General features: G+C 46.7%; 2 pseudogenes; both read left to right on the forward strand.

Annotated features, from left to right (window-relative positions):
* The first annotated feature begins 2879 nt into the window (after nucleotides 1–2879).
* On the forward strand, nucleotides 2880–8769 carry LOC149334439 (uncharacterized; annotated as a pseudogene).
* Nucleotides 8770–8785: 16 nt separating this feature from the next.
* Nucleotides 8786–15318, forward strand: LOC149334440 (uncharacterized; annotated as a pseudogene).
* The last annotated feature ends 8 nt before the right edge of the window (nucleotides 15319–15326 follow it).

Consider the following 15326-nt stretch of genomic DNA (forward strand, 5'->3'; position numbering starts at 1 on the left):
GCGGTTGCAACGCAGCCATCGATTGTTTACTTTTTCCTACTATTCAGTTCATGAGCTCAGTGAAGGTTTACTGATACAGTCCATGAACAGGGCGATAAAGAACGGATTCGCATATTAAAGCTTGCGTGACGTGGTCTATAGAAGACAAAGCAGAAGCAGTGAACTAAAAGCGGACTCAGTGGTCCTTAGAGCGTGTAAATATCGAGTGGACCACTCGCTGATATTGCTTCTAACGCAGTCGGAGAGTTTTTGTGCCAAAATGACAAAGCATTCGCTTGTGTACAGACAAGCGCCGTCGCAACGCAGCCACCGATTATTTAATTTTTCCTACTTTTCAGTTCATGAGCTCCGTGAAGGTTTACTGATACAGTCCATTAACAGGGCGATAGAGAACGGATTCGAATATTGAAGCTTGCGTGACGTGTTCTATAGAAGACAAAGCAGAAGCAGTGAACTAAAAGCGGACTCAGTGGTCATTAGAGCGTGTAAATATCGAGTGGTCAACTCGCTAATATTGCTTCTAACGCTGTCGGCGAGTTTTCGTGCCAAAATGACAAAGCATTCGCTTGTGTACAGACAAGCGCCATCGCAACGCAGCCACCGATTATTTAATTTTTCCTAGTTTTCAGTTCATGTGCTCAGTGAAGGTTTACTGATACAGTCCATTAACAGGGCAATAGAGAACGGATTCGCATATTGAAGCTTGCGTGACGTGGTCTATAGAAGACAGAGGAGGAGCTGTGAACAAAAAGCGGACTCAGTGGTCATTAGAGCGTGTAAATATCGAGTGGTCCACTCGCTAATATTGCTTCTAACGCTGTCGGAGAGTTTTCGTGCCAAAATGACAAAGCATTCGCTTGTGTACAGACAAGCGCCGTCGCAACGCAGCCACCGATTATTTAATTTTTCCTACTTTTCAGTTCATGTGCTCAGTGAAGATTTACTGATACAGTCCATTAACAGGGCGATAGAGAAAGGATTCGCATATTGAAGCTTGCGTGACGTGGTCTATAGAAGACAAAGGAGAAGCAGTCAACTAAAAGCGGACTCAGTGGTCATTAGAGCGTGTAAATATCGAGTGGTCCACTCGCTAATATTGCTTCTAACGCTGTCGAAGAGTTTTGGTGCCAAAATGACAAAGCATTCGCTTGTGTACAGACAAGCGCCGTCGCAACGCAGCCACCGATTATTTAATTGTTCCTACTATTCAGTTCATGAGCTCAGTGAAGGTTCACTGATACAGTCCATGAACAGGGCGATAGAGAATAGATTCGCATATTGAAGCTTGTTTGCCGTGGTCTATAGAAGACAAAGGAGAAGCAGTCAACTAAAAGCGGACTCAGTGGTCATTAGAGCGTGTAAATATCGAGTGGTCCACACGCTAACATTGCTTCTAACGCAGTCGGAGAGTTTTTGTGCCAAAATGACAAAGCATTCGCTTGTGTACAGACAAGCGCCGTCGCAACGCAGCCATCGATTGTTTAATTTTTCCTACTTTTCAGTTCATGATCTCGGCGAAAGTTTACTGACACAGTCCATTAACAGGGCGATAGAGAACGGATTCGCATATTTGAAGCTTCCGTGACGTGGTCTATAGAAGACAAAGGAGAAGCAGTCAACTAAAGGCGGACTCAGTGGTCATTAGAGCGTGTAAATATCGAGTGGTCCACTCGCTAATATTGCTTCTAACGCTGTCGGAGAGTTTTCGTGCCAAAATGACAAAGCATTCGCTTGTGTACAGACAAGCGCCGTCGGAACGCAGCCACCGATTATTTAATTTTTCCTACTTTTCAGTTCATGACCTCAGTGAAGGTTTACTGATACAGTCCATTAACAGGGCGATAGAGAACGGATTCGCATATTGAAGCTTGCGTGACGTGGTCTATAGAAGACAAAGGAGAAGCAGTCAACTAAAGGCGGACTCAGTGGTCATTAGAGCGTGTAAATATCGAGTGGCCCACTCGCTAATATTGCTTCTAACGCTGTCGAAGAGTTTTTGTGCCAAAATGACAAAGCATTCGCTTGTGTACAGACAAGCGCCGTCGCAACGCAGCCACCGATTATTTAATTTTTCCTACTTTTCACTTCATGAGCTCAGTGAAGGTTTACTGATACAGTCCATTAACAGGGCGATAGAGAAAGGATTCGCATATTGAAGCTTGCGTGACGTGGTCTATAGAAGACAAAGCAGAAGCAGTGAACTAAAAGCGGACTCAGTGGTCCTTAGAGCGTGTAAATATCGAGTGGACCACTCGCTGATATTGCTTCTAACGCAGTCGGAGAGTTTTTGTGCCAAAATGACAAAGCATTCGCTTGTGTACAGACAAGCGCCGTCGCAACGCAGCCATCGATTGTTTACTTTTTCCTACTTTTCAGTTCATGAGCTCAGTGAAGGTTTACTGATACAGTCCATGAACATGGCGATAAAGAACGGATTCGCATATTGAAGCTTGCGTGACGTGGTCTATAGAAGACAAAGCAGAAGCAGTGAACTAAAAGCGGACTCAGTGGTCCTTAGAGCGTGTAAATATCGAGTGGACCACTCGCTGAGATTGCTTCTAACGCAGTCGGAGAGCTTTTGTGCCAAAATGACAAAGCATTCGCTTGTGTACAGACAAGCGCGGTTGCAACGCAGCCATCGATTGTTTACTTTTTCCTACTATTCAGTTCATGAGCTCAGTGAAGGTTTACTGATACAGTCCATGAACAGGGCGATAAAGAACGGATTCGCATATTGAAGCTTGCGTGACGTGGTCTATAGAAGACAAAGCAGAAGCAGTGAACTAAAAGCGGACTCAGTGGTCCTTAGAGCGTGTAAATATCGAGTGGACCACTCGCTGATATTGCTTCTAACGCAGTCGGAGAGTTTTTGTGCCAAAATGACAAAGCATTCGCTTGTGTACAGGCAAGCGCGGTTGCAACGCAGCCATCGATTGTTTACTTTTTCCTACTATTCAGTTCATGAGCTCAGTGAAGGTTTACTGATACAGTCCATGAACAGGGCGATAAAGAACGGATTCGCATATTGAAGCTTGCGTGACGTGGTCTATAGAAGAAAAAGGAGAAGCAGTCAACTAAAAGCGGACTCAGTGGTCATTAGAGCGTGTAAATATCGAGTGGTCCACTCGCTAATATTGCTTCTAACGCTGTCGAAGAGTTTTTGTGCCAAAATGACAAAGCATTCGCTTGTGTACAGACAAGCGCCGTCGCAACGCAGCCACCGATTATTTAATTTTTCCTACTTTTCAGTTCATGACCTCAGTGAAGGTTTACTGATACAGTCCATTAACAGGGCGATAGAGAACGGATTCGCATATTGAAGCTTGCGTGACGTGGTCTATAGAAGACAAAGGAGAAGCAGTCAACTAAAGGCGGACTCAGTGGTCATTAGAGCGTGTAAATATCGAGTGGCCCACTCGCTAATATTGCTTCTAACGCTGTCGAAGAGTTTTTGTGCCAAAATGACAAAGCATTCGCTTGTGTACAGACAAGCGCCGTCGCAACGCAGCCACCGATTATTTAATTTTTCCTACTTTTCACTTCATGAGCTCAGTGAAGGTTTACTGATACAGTCCATTAACAGGGCGATAGAGAAAGGATTCGCATATTGAAGCTTGCGTGACGTGGTCTATAGAAGACAAAGCAGAAGCAGTGAACTAAAAGCGGACCCAGTGGTCCTTAGAGCGTGTAAATATCGAGTGGACCACTCGCTGATATTGCTTCTAACGCAGTCGGAGAGTTTTTGTGCCAAAATGACAAAGCATTCGCTTGTGTACAGACAAGCGCCGTCGCAACGCAGCCATCGATTGTTTACTTTTTCCTACTTTTCAGTTCATGAGCTCAGTGAAGGTTTACTGATACAGTCCATGAACATGGCGATAAAGAACGGATTCGCATATTGAAGCTTGCGTGACGTGGTCTATAGAAGACAAAGCAGAAGCAGTGAACTAAAAGCGGACTCAGTGGTCCTTAGAGCGTGTAAATATCGAGTGGACCACTCGCTGAGATTGCTTCTAACGCAGTCGGAGAGTTTTTGTGCCAAAATGACAAAGCATTCGCTTGTGTACAGACAAGCGCGGTTGCAACGCAGCCATCGATTGTTTACTTTTTCCTACTATTCAGTTCATGAGCTCAGTGAAGGTTTACTGATACAGTCCATGAACAGGACGATAAAGAACGGATTCGCATATTGAAGCTTGCGTGACGTGGTCTATAGAAGACAAAGCAGAAGCAGTGAACTAAAAGCGGACTCAGTGGTCCTTAGAGCGTGTAAATATCGAGTGGACCACTCGCTGATATTGCTTCTAACGCAGTCGGAGAGTTTTTGTGCCAAAATGACAAAGCATTCGCTTTTGTACAGGCAAGCGCGGTTGCAACGCAGCCATCGATTGTTTACTTTTTCCTACTATTCAGTTCATGAGCTCAGTGAAGGTTTACTGATACAGTCCATGAACAGGGCGATAAAGAACGGATTCGCATATTGAAGCTTGCATGACGTGGTCTATAGAAGACAAAGCAGAAGCAGTGAACTAAAAGCGGACTCAGTGGTCCTTAGAGCGTGTAAATATCGAGTGGCCCACTCGCTGATATTGCTTCTAACGCAGTCGGAGAGTTTTTGTGCCAAAATGACAAAGCATTCGCTTGTGTACAGACAAGCGCCGTCGCAACGCAGCCATCGATTGTTTACTTTTTCCTACTTTTCAGTTCATGAGCTCAGTGAAGGTTTACTGATACAGTCCATGAACAGGGCGATAGAGAACGGATTCGCATATTGAAGCTTGCGTGACGTGGTCTATAGAAGACAAAGCAGAAGCAGTGAACTAAGTGCGGACTCAGTGGTCCTTAGAGCGTGTAAATATCGAGTGGACCACTCGCTAACATTGCTTCTAACGCAGTCGGAGAGTTTTTGTGCCAAAATTACAAAGCATTCGATTGTGTACAGACAAGCGCTGTCGCAACGCAGCCATCGATTGTTTACTTTTTCCTACTTTTCAGTTCATGAGCTCAGTGAAGGTTTACTGATACAGTCCATGAACAGGGCGATAGAGAACGGATTCGCATATTGAAGCTTGCGTGACGTGGTCTATAGAAGACAAAGCAGAAGCAGTGAACTAAAAGCGGACTCAGTGGTCCTTAGAGCGTGTAAATATCGAGTGGACCACTCGCTAATATTGCTTCTAACGCTGTCGAAGAGTTTTTGTGCCAAAATGACAAAGCATTCGCTTGTGTACAGACAAGCGCCGTCGCAACGCAGCCATCGATTGTTTAATTTTTCCTACTTTTCACGTGGTGTCACGTGGTGTGTCGTCACTGTACCACGTGGTCTGCACGTCGTGCAACCACAGCGACGGCGCGAGGTGGACCCTCATCTTCCTCAGTCGTGACGTCAGGTGTCAAGTGGTATGTTACGTGGTGTGACGTCACTGTACCACGTGGTGTGCACGGCGTGTAACCACGGCGAAGGGCTGTAGTGTACCTCCGTCTTCCTCTGTCATGACGTCATGTGTCACGTGGTATGTCACGTGGTGTGACGTCACTGTACCACCTGGTGTGCACGGCGTATAACCACGGCGAAGGGCTGTAGTGTACCTCCGTCTTCCTGTGTCGTGACGTCATGTGTCACGTGGTATGTCACGTGGTGTGACGTCACTGTACCACGTGGTGTGCACGGCGCGTAACCACGGCGAAGGGCTGTAGTAGGGTGGCTAGAACTTTTTTAGGTGTGTGAAGCGGCCACCGGAAGCTGCCCCCAAAACGCACCGATGCCCCGCGGGGGCGCTGAAGACAGCGGCGCCGTCATAGCGAGCAGACGGAATTGCTTGGCAAGCCGGAGCGGACAGCAAAACGGCTTCGCTCGCGCTGATTTTCTGCCGCGTTAGGGTGGCTAGAACTTTAGCCGCGTGCTTTGAGAATGCCGCCAACAGCAAAAAAAAGACCCAGCGCTGGTGTTTCGTGCCTGGATGCAATTCAGGGTACAGACCTTCTACAGAAAAAGTGTCCCTCTTTCGAGCTCCAGCATGTAAACAACTATTCACCAAATGGTCCAACGCCATCCCCAGGGCTGATAAGGAATTGCAAGAGAATTCTGCTGTGTGCGAGAAGCATTTTGACGCAAAGTACGTGCCTAACTATTTTATTCCACCGCACGCTTTTGTCGCCATTCTTAGATGCTCGCCTAATGTCCGCTTTCGTGCTCTCCAGGCGTGAATGGTGTTCTCGCATGCAAACGTGAGCTCATGCATGATTTTGTTTGTTGTTTCTTTGATAGGTTTATTGTGCGAAACTTCAAGCACAATATAAACGGGAAGGAGGTCATAGTGCCCCGAGATATTCCTGGCCTAACCGAAGATGCGATACCAACGATCTTTCCTAACTTACCTAAATACTTAAGCAAGACCCTGCCAAAGGAGAGGAAGCGAAGAAACGTAAATGAAACTGCTGCTTCATTCAAAAAGAGTCGCACAGACGTTGAGATCATGGAAACAGGATCAGTGGCAGAGGACGGTGCGAATGTGTCGCAAGAGACCGTATGTCCAGTTGCATCCTTAAGCAGCGAGCTCATACGCCCAAATGAGCTCTGGTCTTTGCAAAAATTTAAAAACCAAAATGTTCTGTGCTATCAGACAGCAGAGTTCATTAGGAACGCAAATCCTCCTGTGGTGCTGAACAAGATAGTTGTGTTCGAAGTGGAAGACAGCGCAGGACCTTATCAGTGCAGCATATTTCTGAATGGACTTCTTCACAAGAAGAAAGAGATTCTTACATTGCAAGAAGCTCAGGACATGTTGGCTTATGCTGACAAACTTTTATTGTGCCATGGAGTTGGAAAATTGGACGAATTCCAGCTTTTAAATGTGGTAGAGGTAGCAAAAGTGGCCCAAAAACACATGTTCTCCATGACTTGCAATGGATCCTCATCTTCATCACAAGGTATGGAATCATTTCGTAGAATGTGTGTCTAGGAGGGAAAATTGATGCCCTCACCGCAGATGAATGTGCAGGAACTGCTGTGTTTGTTAAAAAACGCATTTTTGTTTTGTGTCCAACAGATGTCTCTACTGAAAGGTGCTCCGCATGTAGAGCATGCAGAAAAAGACTTATGGCTCGCCTTTTGCGCCTTAAGAAAAGAGTACGACACCCACTCCCAAGAAAGGCTCCACTCGCCTCTCTAGCTGCGCAGCGACTGAAACAGGCAGTGCGTACTTTGAAGCGGAAGGCCAAGAAAATCCAGTCTCTGAAAGATAACCTGACAGAGCTCCGAGAAAAGAACTGCAAAATCGAGAAGTCCGCCTTTGAAGAGAAGGTGTGCTACAATGCTTTAATTATATTGCATGTGCTTATATGCGTATATATGATATTCCCTTTTTCTTTCAGCTGAAAAAGCTTCCAAAGAAGCAGCAAGCTGCTGTTCGTGCGTGTTTCGAAGCCTGTAACCGAAAGTCTCAGCGTGCATACCGATATGACAAGGAATGGCTTCTTGAGTGCATAATTCTAAGAATGAAAAGCCCACGGCTCTACGAGCACCTCAGAAGCCACAAGATTCTGGTTGTTCCCAGTCGTGTTTGCCTACAAAGGTACATTAAGGTATGTGACTGGACGCGTTATGAAAGTCCGAGTGGTGACATTATTGCATTTTTAGGGTTTCAGAGCTTCTTATGGATTTAATGCCAAACTTCTGTCATGCGTGAAATCAAAAGCCCAGGACATAGACGAAATGAAAAGGCATGGTGGTCTAGTAGTGGATGAAATGAAGCTTTCAACCCACCTTGACATGACACCGTCCAAGCACATAGAAGGCTTTGTGGACCTGGGAAAGTACACTGAAGAATGTGACAAAAGAAAAAAAGCTGACCACGGCCTGGTGGTGATGTTTCAGCCATTTGTGGGCAAATGGACACAGATTATAGGTAAATAAAATTTGATTACTATTTCTAAATTTTTTTAGCAGATCACACGATATCGCATACAATGTTCTTTTCTGCCTTAGGTGTGTTTGCCTCCAATGGAAATGTGAAAGCAAGACTGCTGGCAAAAATTATTCTAGAAGCAACGATTTTGACCGAACAAGCTGGCCTCCGTGTCGATTATATTTGTTCTGATGGTGCCCCGTGGAATCGATCTATGTGGAACATCCTAGGCATACGTGGAAACTTCAATGATATAAGGTGCAGGGTCGTCCATCCCTGTGAAAAAGGCAGATTTCTGCATTTTATATCTGACTTTCCACACCTTGTCAAATGTGTGCGCAACATGATGAAAAAAGAAGGTTTCAACACGCACAATGGACGGGTATGCTTGCTAAGAAACATTGTGTGAAATGTTGGCACATATTCATAAATGTTTGTTCATTATTGTCAGTGTTTCCAATGCGAAATGATTAATTTTACAGGCCCACTGGGAACACGTGTCGACAATGTGGAAGGTGGACAGCGCTTGCGTCACCTTGAAGGTGGCACCAAAACTTACGAGGTCCCACATATTTCCCAATGGGTTCGAGAAGATGAGGGTAGACCTTGCTTTTCAGGTCTTCAGCGCCCAAGTTAGGAATGCTTTGGCCTTCTACAAAGAGAAAATTGAGAGCAAATACCCGAACAGCGACCCAACAAGAATTGTCATTGGGCTCATGGCTAATCGATTGCGGCCATGACGTCCTGATTCCCAGCAGAAGCCTTAAGGTAAGTTCAAATTTATTGCCACATCTATCTCAGTTGTCAACAATACATTTATGTGCATTCTGTAATGGTGTTTCAGACCCGGCAGCAAGAATGAGAAAACATTGGACGAAATGCTGCACTTTCTAGACCTCTGGGAGGGTCATGCTAAGGGCATTGGATTTTTAAGCGGAAGCACAGCAGTGGGCTTGCGTGTGACCCTCACTGCAACAAAGAGCCTACTTGACTACCTAACAAAGAAAGTTGGTTTTAAGTACCTCATGACTGCGCACCTCAGCCAAGATTGCCTTGAGCGGTGTTTCGGAATTGTGAGGCAGGCAGGTGGGGCCAATGACCATCCGACTCCGGCCCAGTTCATTGTCATCATGAGGTATCGCCAATCTTGCTGGTTATACACTGTGCAATTTAACTGGTTTACACTTGGCTCTGATTAAGAGTTACTACTCTATGCTTACTTGCAGGTGCCTCAGTTTCTATAGTCTTGCCAGGAGTCCCAAGGGAGGTAACGTGCCTGATGGTGTAGTTGAGTCGTTGCTATCTGTGGAGAAACTGCTTAGCGAGACAGACAGCGAAGAGCAAGAGGCAGAAAGCCGACCGCTCCGATCCGATGCAGCCGAAGTGTCTGTTGACCATGCTTCTTACATATCGGAAAAAAGTGATGCACGCCTTATTTATTATATCGCCGGCTACGTGGCACGAAAACGCGTGCTGTCCATCGACTGTGAGGATTGCAAGGCTGCTTGCCTAATGAAGAAAGAAGACGTGCCCAGCTCTGATTTACCCACGGAAGCATCAATGCAGTGGGACCTTGGTGGGCTTTTGTTCCCAACGCTCTCCCTCTACAACCTTATTATGACACTAGAGAACAAAGTCACTAGTTTCTTCAGCAGAACTACCCTTCATGCTAAGTCGGTGACTGACATGTGGAAAATAATTGGGGAAACGACAAAAATAGGCTGCCCCCAGCACTCAGTGACATTGACGAGTTCGGTAGTGAAGTTCTACTGCTTAACACGGGTGCACTTTTTTTTGAAAGGAGTTAATCAAAAGGAAGACGAAAGGAAATGCAAAAGGGTGAAGCCATGCGTGCTTTAATGGGCTTATCATGCTGTTGTGTATGTGGATGAACAACTGAAAATAAATGTGTTCTTCCAGAAACACGTCTTTTTCATACTGTGCATATGTTTTGCTGGGTAGGTGCCCTCGCCACACTTGTGTGCTTCATGAGCTGCCACACCTTGGGAGTGTTTCTTTGAAAAGGGAAATCTCGTTTGCTGCGGTTGCAACGCATGTAATAACTGCATGCGGCGGAAAATTAATTCGGATCCACCCACTACATTTTTACTATTGCTTTTCGACCTCTGTACGTAAAAACCAACTAATTCTTTCACGGTACGAACTTGTATGCGACACAGTGTAGTCTTGCCGTATAATCGTCTAAGGAGCAAAACAAAAGCACGCAACGCTTTTCGAAACGAACAGCCGATCGCGTGCAGAAAGGCGTGCGGACGTCTGCGGAAGCAACTTTCATGCCAGCACATAAATCGAACCTGAGTTCCCTTTAAATCAACGAAAAGATGCCTGCAACTGCTTGTCGTCTGCTGTGGAAAGAAAGCAGTTCTGCTTGGTGAATAATTCTTGACGACCCGGAGCTCATCATTGCATCACGTGGACAAAATACCATCGCGGAGCCATTTTTCACCATCAGTAGCATCTTAAAAACAAATCACAGCGCGCAAATCACGGAATTAAACGCGGTCCTCGCGCATTCCACCATGCACGATCAGCGACGGCGCCTCTAGCATCAGCGCCCCGCCCCTGGCGGCATCGGTGAGCAGCGGTGCCACTTCCGGCAAGAGAAACGCGCCGCGCTTTTCACACATAAAAAAGTTCTAGCCACCCTAGCTGTAGTGTACCTCTAGTAATATGCTTCGCATAAAAGCATTCGCTTGTGTACAGACAAGCGCCGTCGCAACGCATCCACCGATTGTTAAATTTTTCCTACTTTTCAGTTCATGAGCTCAGCCAAAGTTTACTGACACAGTCCTTTAAGAAGGCGATAGAGAACGGAATCGTATATTGAAGCTTGCGTGACGTGGTCTATAGAGGACAAAGGAGAAGCAGTCAACTAAAAGCGGACTCAGTGGTCATTAGAGCGTGTAAATATCGAGTGGACCACTCGTCAATATTGCTTCTAACGCTGTAGGAGAGTTTTCGTGCCACAATGAAAAAATGGCTGAGGCTTAAGTTGGTTAACCCTGGTCAGATGCGAAGCATATTGATGGCTACGCTTGGTAATACATGGCTTTCCTTGGTTGAATACTTGGTAATTTTAATACAACCACTAGAAGCCTTCGTCGTGAGGGAAGACAACGGCATGGCTACAGCGGAACGCCGACTAACCCCGAGACGCGCGTTGGGTGGGCGCCTGGATTGCCACGGAAGCCGCGTCCGCCTGCCCTGTGCAGCGAGCGTTTCACCTACACCGAGTGTGAACGCGTGTTGGAAATGTGCGGGAATGCCGCTCGAGGACATTCCGGTGTCTGTGCGATGGCATCGCTCTCCCTCTCCCAGCGCGTGACGGCGTTCTGTCGTGACGTCATGTGCCACGTGATATGTCACGTGGTGTGTCGTCACTGTACCATGTGGTCTGCACGTCGTGCAACCACAGCGACGGCGCGAAGTGGACCCTCATCTTCCTCTGTCGTGACGTCATGTGTCATGTGGTATGTCACGTGGTGTGAAGTCACTGTACCACGTGGTGTGCACGGCGTGTAACCTCGGCGAAGGGCTGTAGTGTACCTCCGTCTTCTTCTGTCGTGAAGTCATGTGTCAGGTGGTATGTCACGTGGTGTGACGTCACTGTACCACGTGGTGTGCACGGCGCGTAACCACGGCGAAGGGCTGTAGTGTACCTCTAGTAATATGCTTCGCATAAATGCATTCGCTTGTGTACAGACAAGCGCCGTCGCAACGCATCCACCTGTTGTTTAATTTTTTCTACCTTTCAGTTCATGAGCTCAGCGAAAGTTTACTGACACAGTCCTTTAAGAGGGCGATAGAGAACGGATTGTTATTATTGAAGCTTGCGTGGCGTGGTCAATAGAGGACAAAGGAGAAGCAGTCAAATAAAAGCGGACTCAGTGGTCATTAGAGCATGTAAATATCGAGTGGACCACTCGCTAATATTGCTTCTAACGCTGTAGGAGAGTTTTCGTGCCAAAATGAAAAAGCATTCGCTTGTGTACCGACAAGCGCCGTCGCAACGCATCCACCGATTGCTTAATTTTTCCTACTTTTCAGTTCATGAGCTCAGCGAAAGTTTACTGACACAGTCCTTTAAGAGGGCGATAGAGAACGGATTGTTATTATTGAAGCTTGCGTGGCGTGGTCTATAGAGGACAAAGGAGAAGCAGTCAACTAAAAGCGGACTCAGTGGTCATTAGAGGATGTAAATATCCAGTGGACCACTCGCTAATATTGCGTCTAGCGCTGTAGGAGAGTTTTCGTGCCAAAATGAAAGAGCATTCGCTTGTGTACAGACAAGCGCCGTCGCAACGCATCCACTGATTGCTTAATTTTTCCTACTTTTCAGTTCATGAGCTCAGCGAAAGTTTACTGACACAGTCCATTAAGAGGGCGCTAGAGAACGGATTCGTATATTGAAGCTTGCGTGGCGTGGTCTATAGAGGACAAAGGAGAAGCAGTCAATTAAAAGGGGACTCAGTGGTCATTAGAGCATGTAAATATCGAGTGGACCACTCGCTAATATTGCGTCTAGCGCTGTAGGAGAGTTTTCGTGCCAAAATGAAAGACCATTCGCTTGTGTACAGACAAGCGCCGTCGCAACGCATCCACCGATTGCTTAATTTTTCCTACTTTTCAGTTCATGAGCTCAGCCAAAGTTTACTGACACAGTCCATTAAGAGGGCGATAGAGAACGGATTCGTATATTGAAGCTTGCGTGACGTGGTCTATAGAAGACAAAGCAGAAGCAGTGAACTAAAAGCGGACTCAGTGGTCCTTAGAGCGTGTAAATATCGAGTGGACCACTCGCTGATATTGCTTCTAACGCAGTCGGAGAGTTTTTGTGCCAAAATGACAAAGCATTCGCTTGTGTACAGACAAGCGCCGTTGCAACGCAGCCATCGATTGTTTACTTTTTCCTACTATTCAGTTCATGAGCTCAGTGAAGGTTTACTGATACAGTCCATGAACAGGGCGATAGAGAACGGATTCGCATATTGAAGCTTGCGTGCCGTGGTCTATAGAAGATAAAGCAGAAGCAGTGAACTAAGTGCGGACTCAGTGGTCCTTAGAGCGTGTAAATATCGAGTGGACCACTCGCTAACATTGCTTCTAACGCAGTCGGAGAGTTTTTGTGCCAAAATTACAAAGCATTCGCTTGTGTACAGACAAGCGCCGTCGCAACGCAGCCATCGATTGTTTACTTTTTCCTACTTTTCAGTTCATGAGCTCAGTGAAGGTTTACTGATAAAGTCCATGAACAGGGCGATAGAGAACGGATTCGCATATTGAAGCTTGCGTGACGTGGTCTATAGAAGACAAAGAAGAAGCAGTGAACTAAAAGCGGACTCAGTGGTCCTTAGAGCGTGTAAATATCGAGTGGACCACTCGCTAATATTGCTTCTAACGCTGTCGAAGAGTTTTTGTGCCAAAATGACGAAGCATTCGCTTGTGTACAGACAAGCGCCGTCGCAACGCAGCCATCGATTGTTTAATTTTTCCTACTTTTCACTTGGTGTCACGTGGTGTGTCGTCACTGTACCACGTGGTCTGCACGTCGTGCAACCACAGCGACGGCGCGAGGTGGACCCTCATCTTCCTCAGTCGTGACGTCAGGTGTCAAGTGGTATGTTACGTGGTGTGACGTCACTGTACCACGTGGTGTGCAGGGCGTGTAACCACGGCGAAGGGCTGTAGTGTACCTCCGTCTTCCTCTGTCGTGACGTCATGTGTCACGTGGTATGTCACGTGGTGTGACGTCACTGTACCACGTGGTGTGCACGGCGAATAACCACGGCGAAGGGCTGTAGTGTACCTCCGTCTTCCTGTGTCGTGACGTCATGTGTCACGTGGTATGTCACGTGGTGTGACGTCACTGTACCACGTGGTGTGCACGGCGCGTAACCACGGCGAAGGGCTGTAGTAGGGTGGCTAGAACTTTTTTAGGTGTGTGAAGCGGCCACCGGAAGCTGCCCCCAAAACGCACCGATGCCCCGCGGGGGCGCTGAAGACAGCGGCGCCGTCATAGCGAGCAGACGGAATTGCTTGGCAAGCCGGAGCGGACAGCAAAACGGCTTCGCTCGCGCTGATTTTCTGCCGCGTTAGGGTGGCTAGAACTTTAGCCGCGTGCTTTGAGAATGCCGCCAACAGCAAAAAAAAGACCCAGCGCTGGTGTTTCGTGCCTGGATGCAATTCAGGGTACAGACCTTCTACAGAAAAAGTGTCCCTCTTTCGAGCTCCAGCATGTAAACAACTATTCACCAAATGGTCCAACGCCATCCCCAGGGCTGATAAGGAATTGCAAGAGAATTCTGCTGTGTGCGAGAAGCATTTTGACGCAAAGTACGTGCCTAACTATTTTATTCCACCGCACGCTTTTGTCGCCATTCTTAGATGCTCGCCTAATGTCCGCTTTCGTGCTCTCCAGGCGTGAATGGTGTTCTCGCATGCAAACGTGAGCTCATGCATGATTTTGTTTGTTGTTTCTTTGATAGGTTTATTGTGCGAAACTTCAAGCACAATATAAACGGGAAGGAGGTCATAGTGCCCCGAGATATTCCTGGCCTAACCGAAGATGCGATACCAACGATCTTTCCTAACTTACCTAAATACTTAAGCAAGACCCTGCCAAAGGAGAGGAAGCGAAGAAACGTAAATGAAACTGCTGCTTCATTCAAAAAGAGTCGCACAGACGTTGAGATCATGGAAACAGGATCAGTGGCAGAGGACGGTGCGAATGTGTCGCAAGAGACCGTATGTCCAGTTGCATCCTTAAGCAGCGAGCTCATACGCCCAAATGAGCTCTGGTCTTTGCAAAAATTTAAAAACCAAAATGTTCTGTGCTATCAGACAGCAGAGTTCATTAGGAACGCAAATCCTCCTGTGGTGCTGAACAAGATAGTTGTGTTCGAAGTGGAAGACAGCGCAGGACCTTATCAGTGCAGCATATTTCTGAATGGACTTCTTCACAAGAAGAAAGAGATTCTTACATTGCAAGAAGCTCAGGACATGTTGGCTTATGCTGACAAACTTTTATTGTGCCATGGAGTTGGAAAATTGGACGAATTCCAGCTTTTAAATGTGGTAGAGGTAGCAAAAGTGGCCCAAAAACACATGTTCTCCATGACTTGCAATGGATCCTCATCTTCATCACAAGGTATGGAATCATTTCGTAGAATGTGTGTCTAGGAGGGAAAATTGATGCCCTCACCGCAGATGAATGTGCAGGAACTGCTGTGTTTGTTAAAAAACGCATTTTTGTTTTGTGTCCAACAGATGTCTCTACTGAAAGGTGCTCCGCATGTAGAGCATGCAGAAAAAGACTTATGGCTCGCCTTTTGCGCCTTAAGAAAAAGAGTACGACACCCACTCCCAAGAAAGGCTCCACTCGCCTCTCTAGCTGCGCAG

This window comes from Amblyomma mixtum, chromosome 8 (assembly GCF_055824585.1).
Source record: "Amblyomma mixtum isolate Tamu chromosome 8, ASM5582458v1, whole genome shotgun sequence".
In the NCBI taxonomy this organism is placed as follows: domain Eukaryota; kingdom Metazoa; phylum Arthropoda; class Arachnida; order Ixodida; family Ixodidae; genus Amblyomma; species Amblyomma mixtum.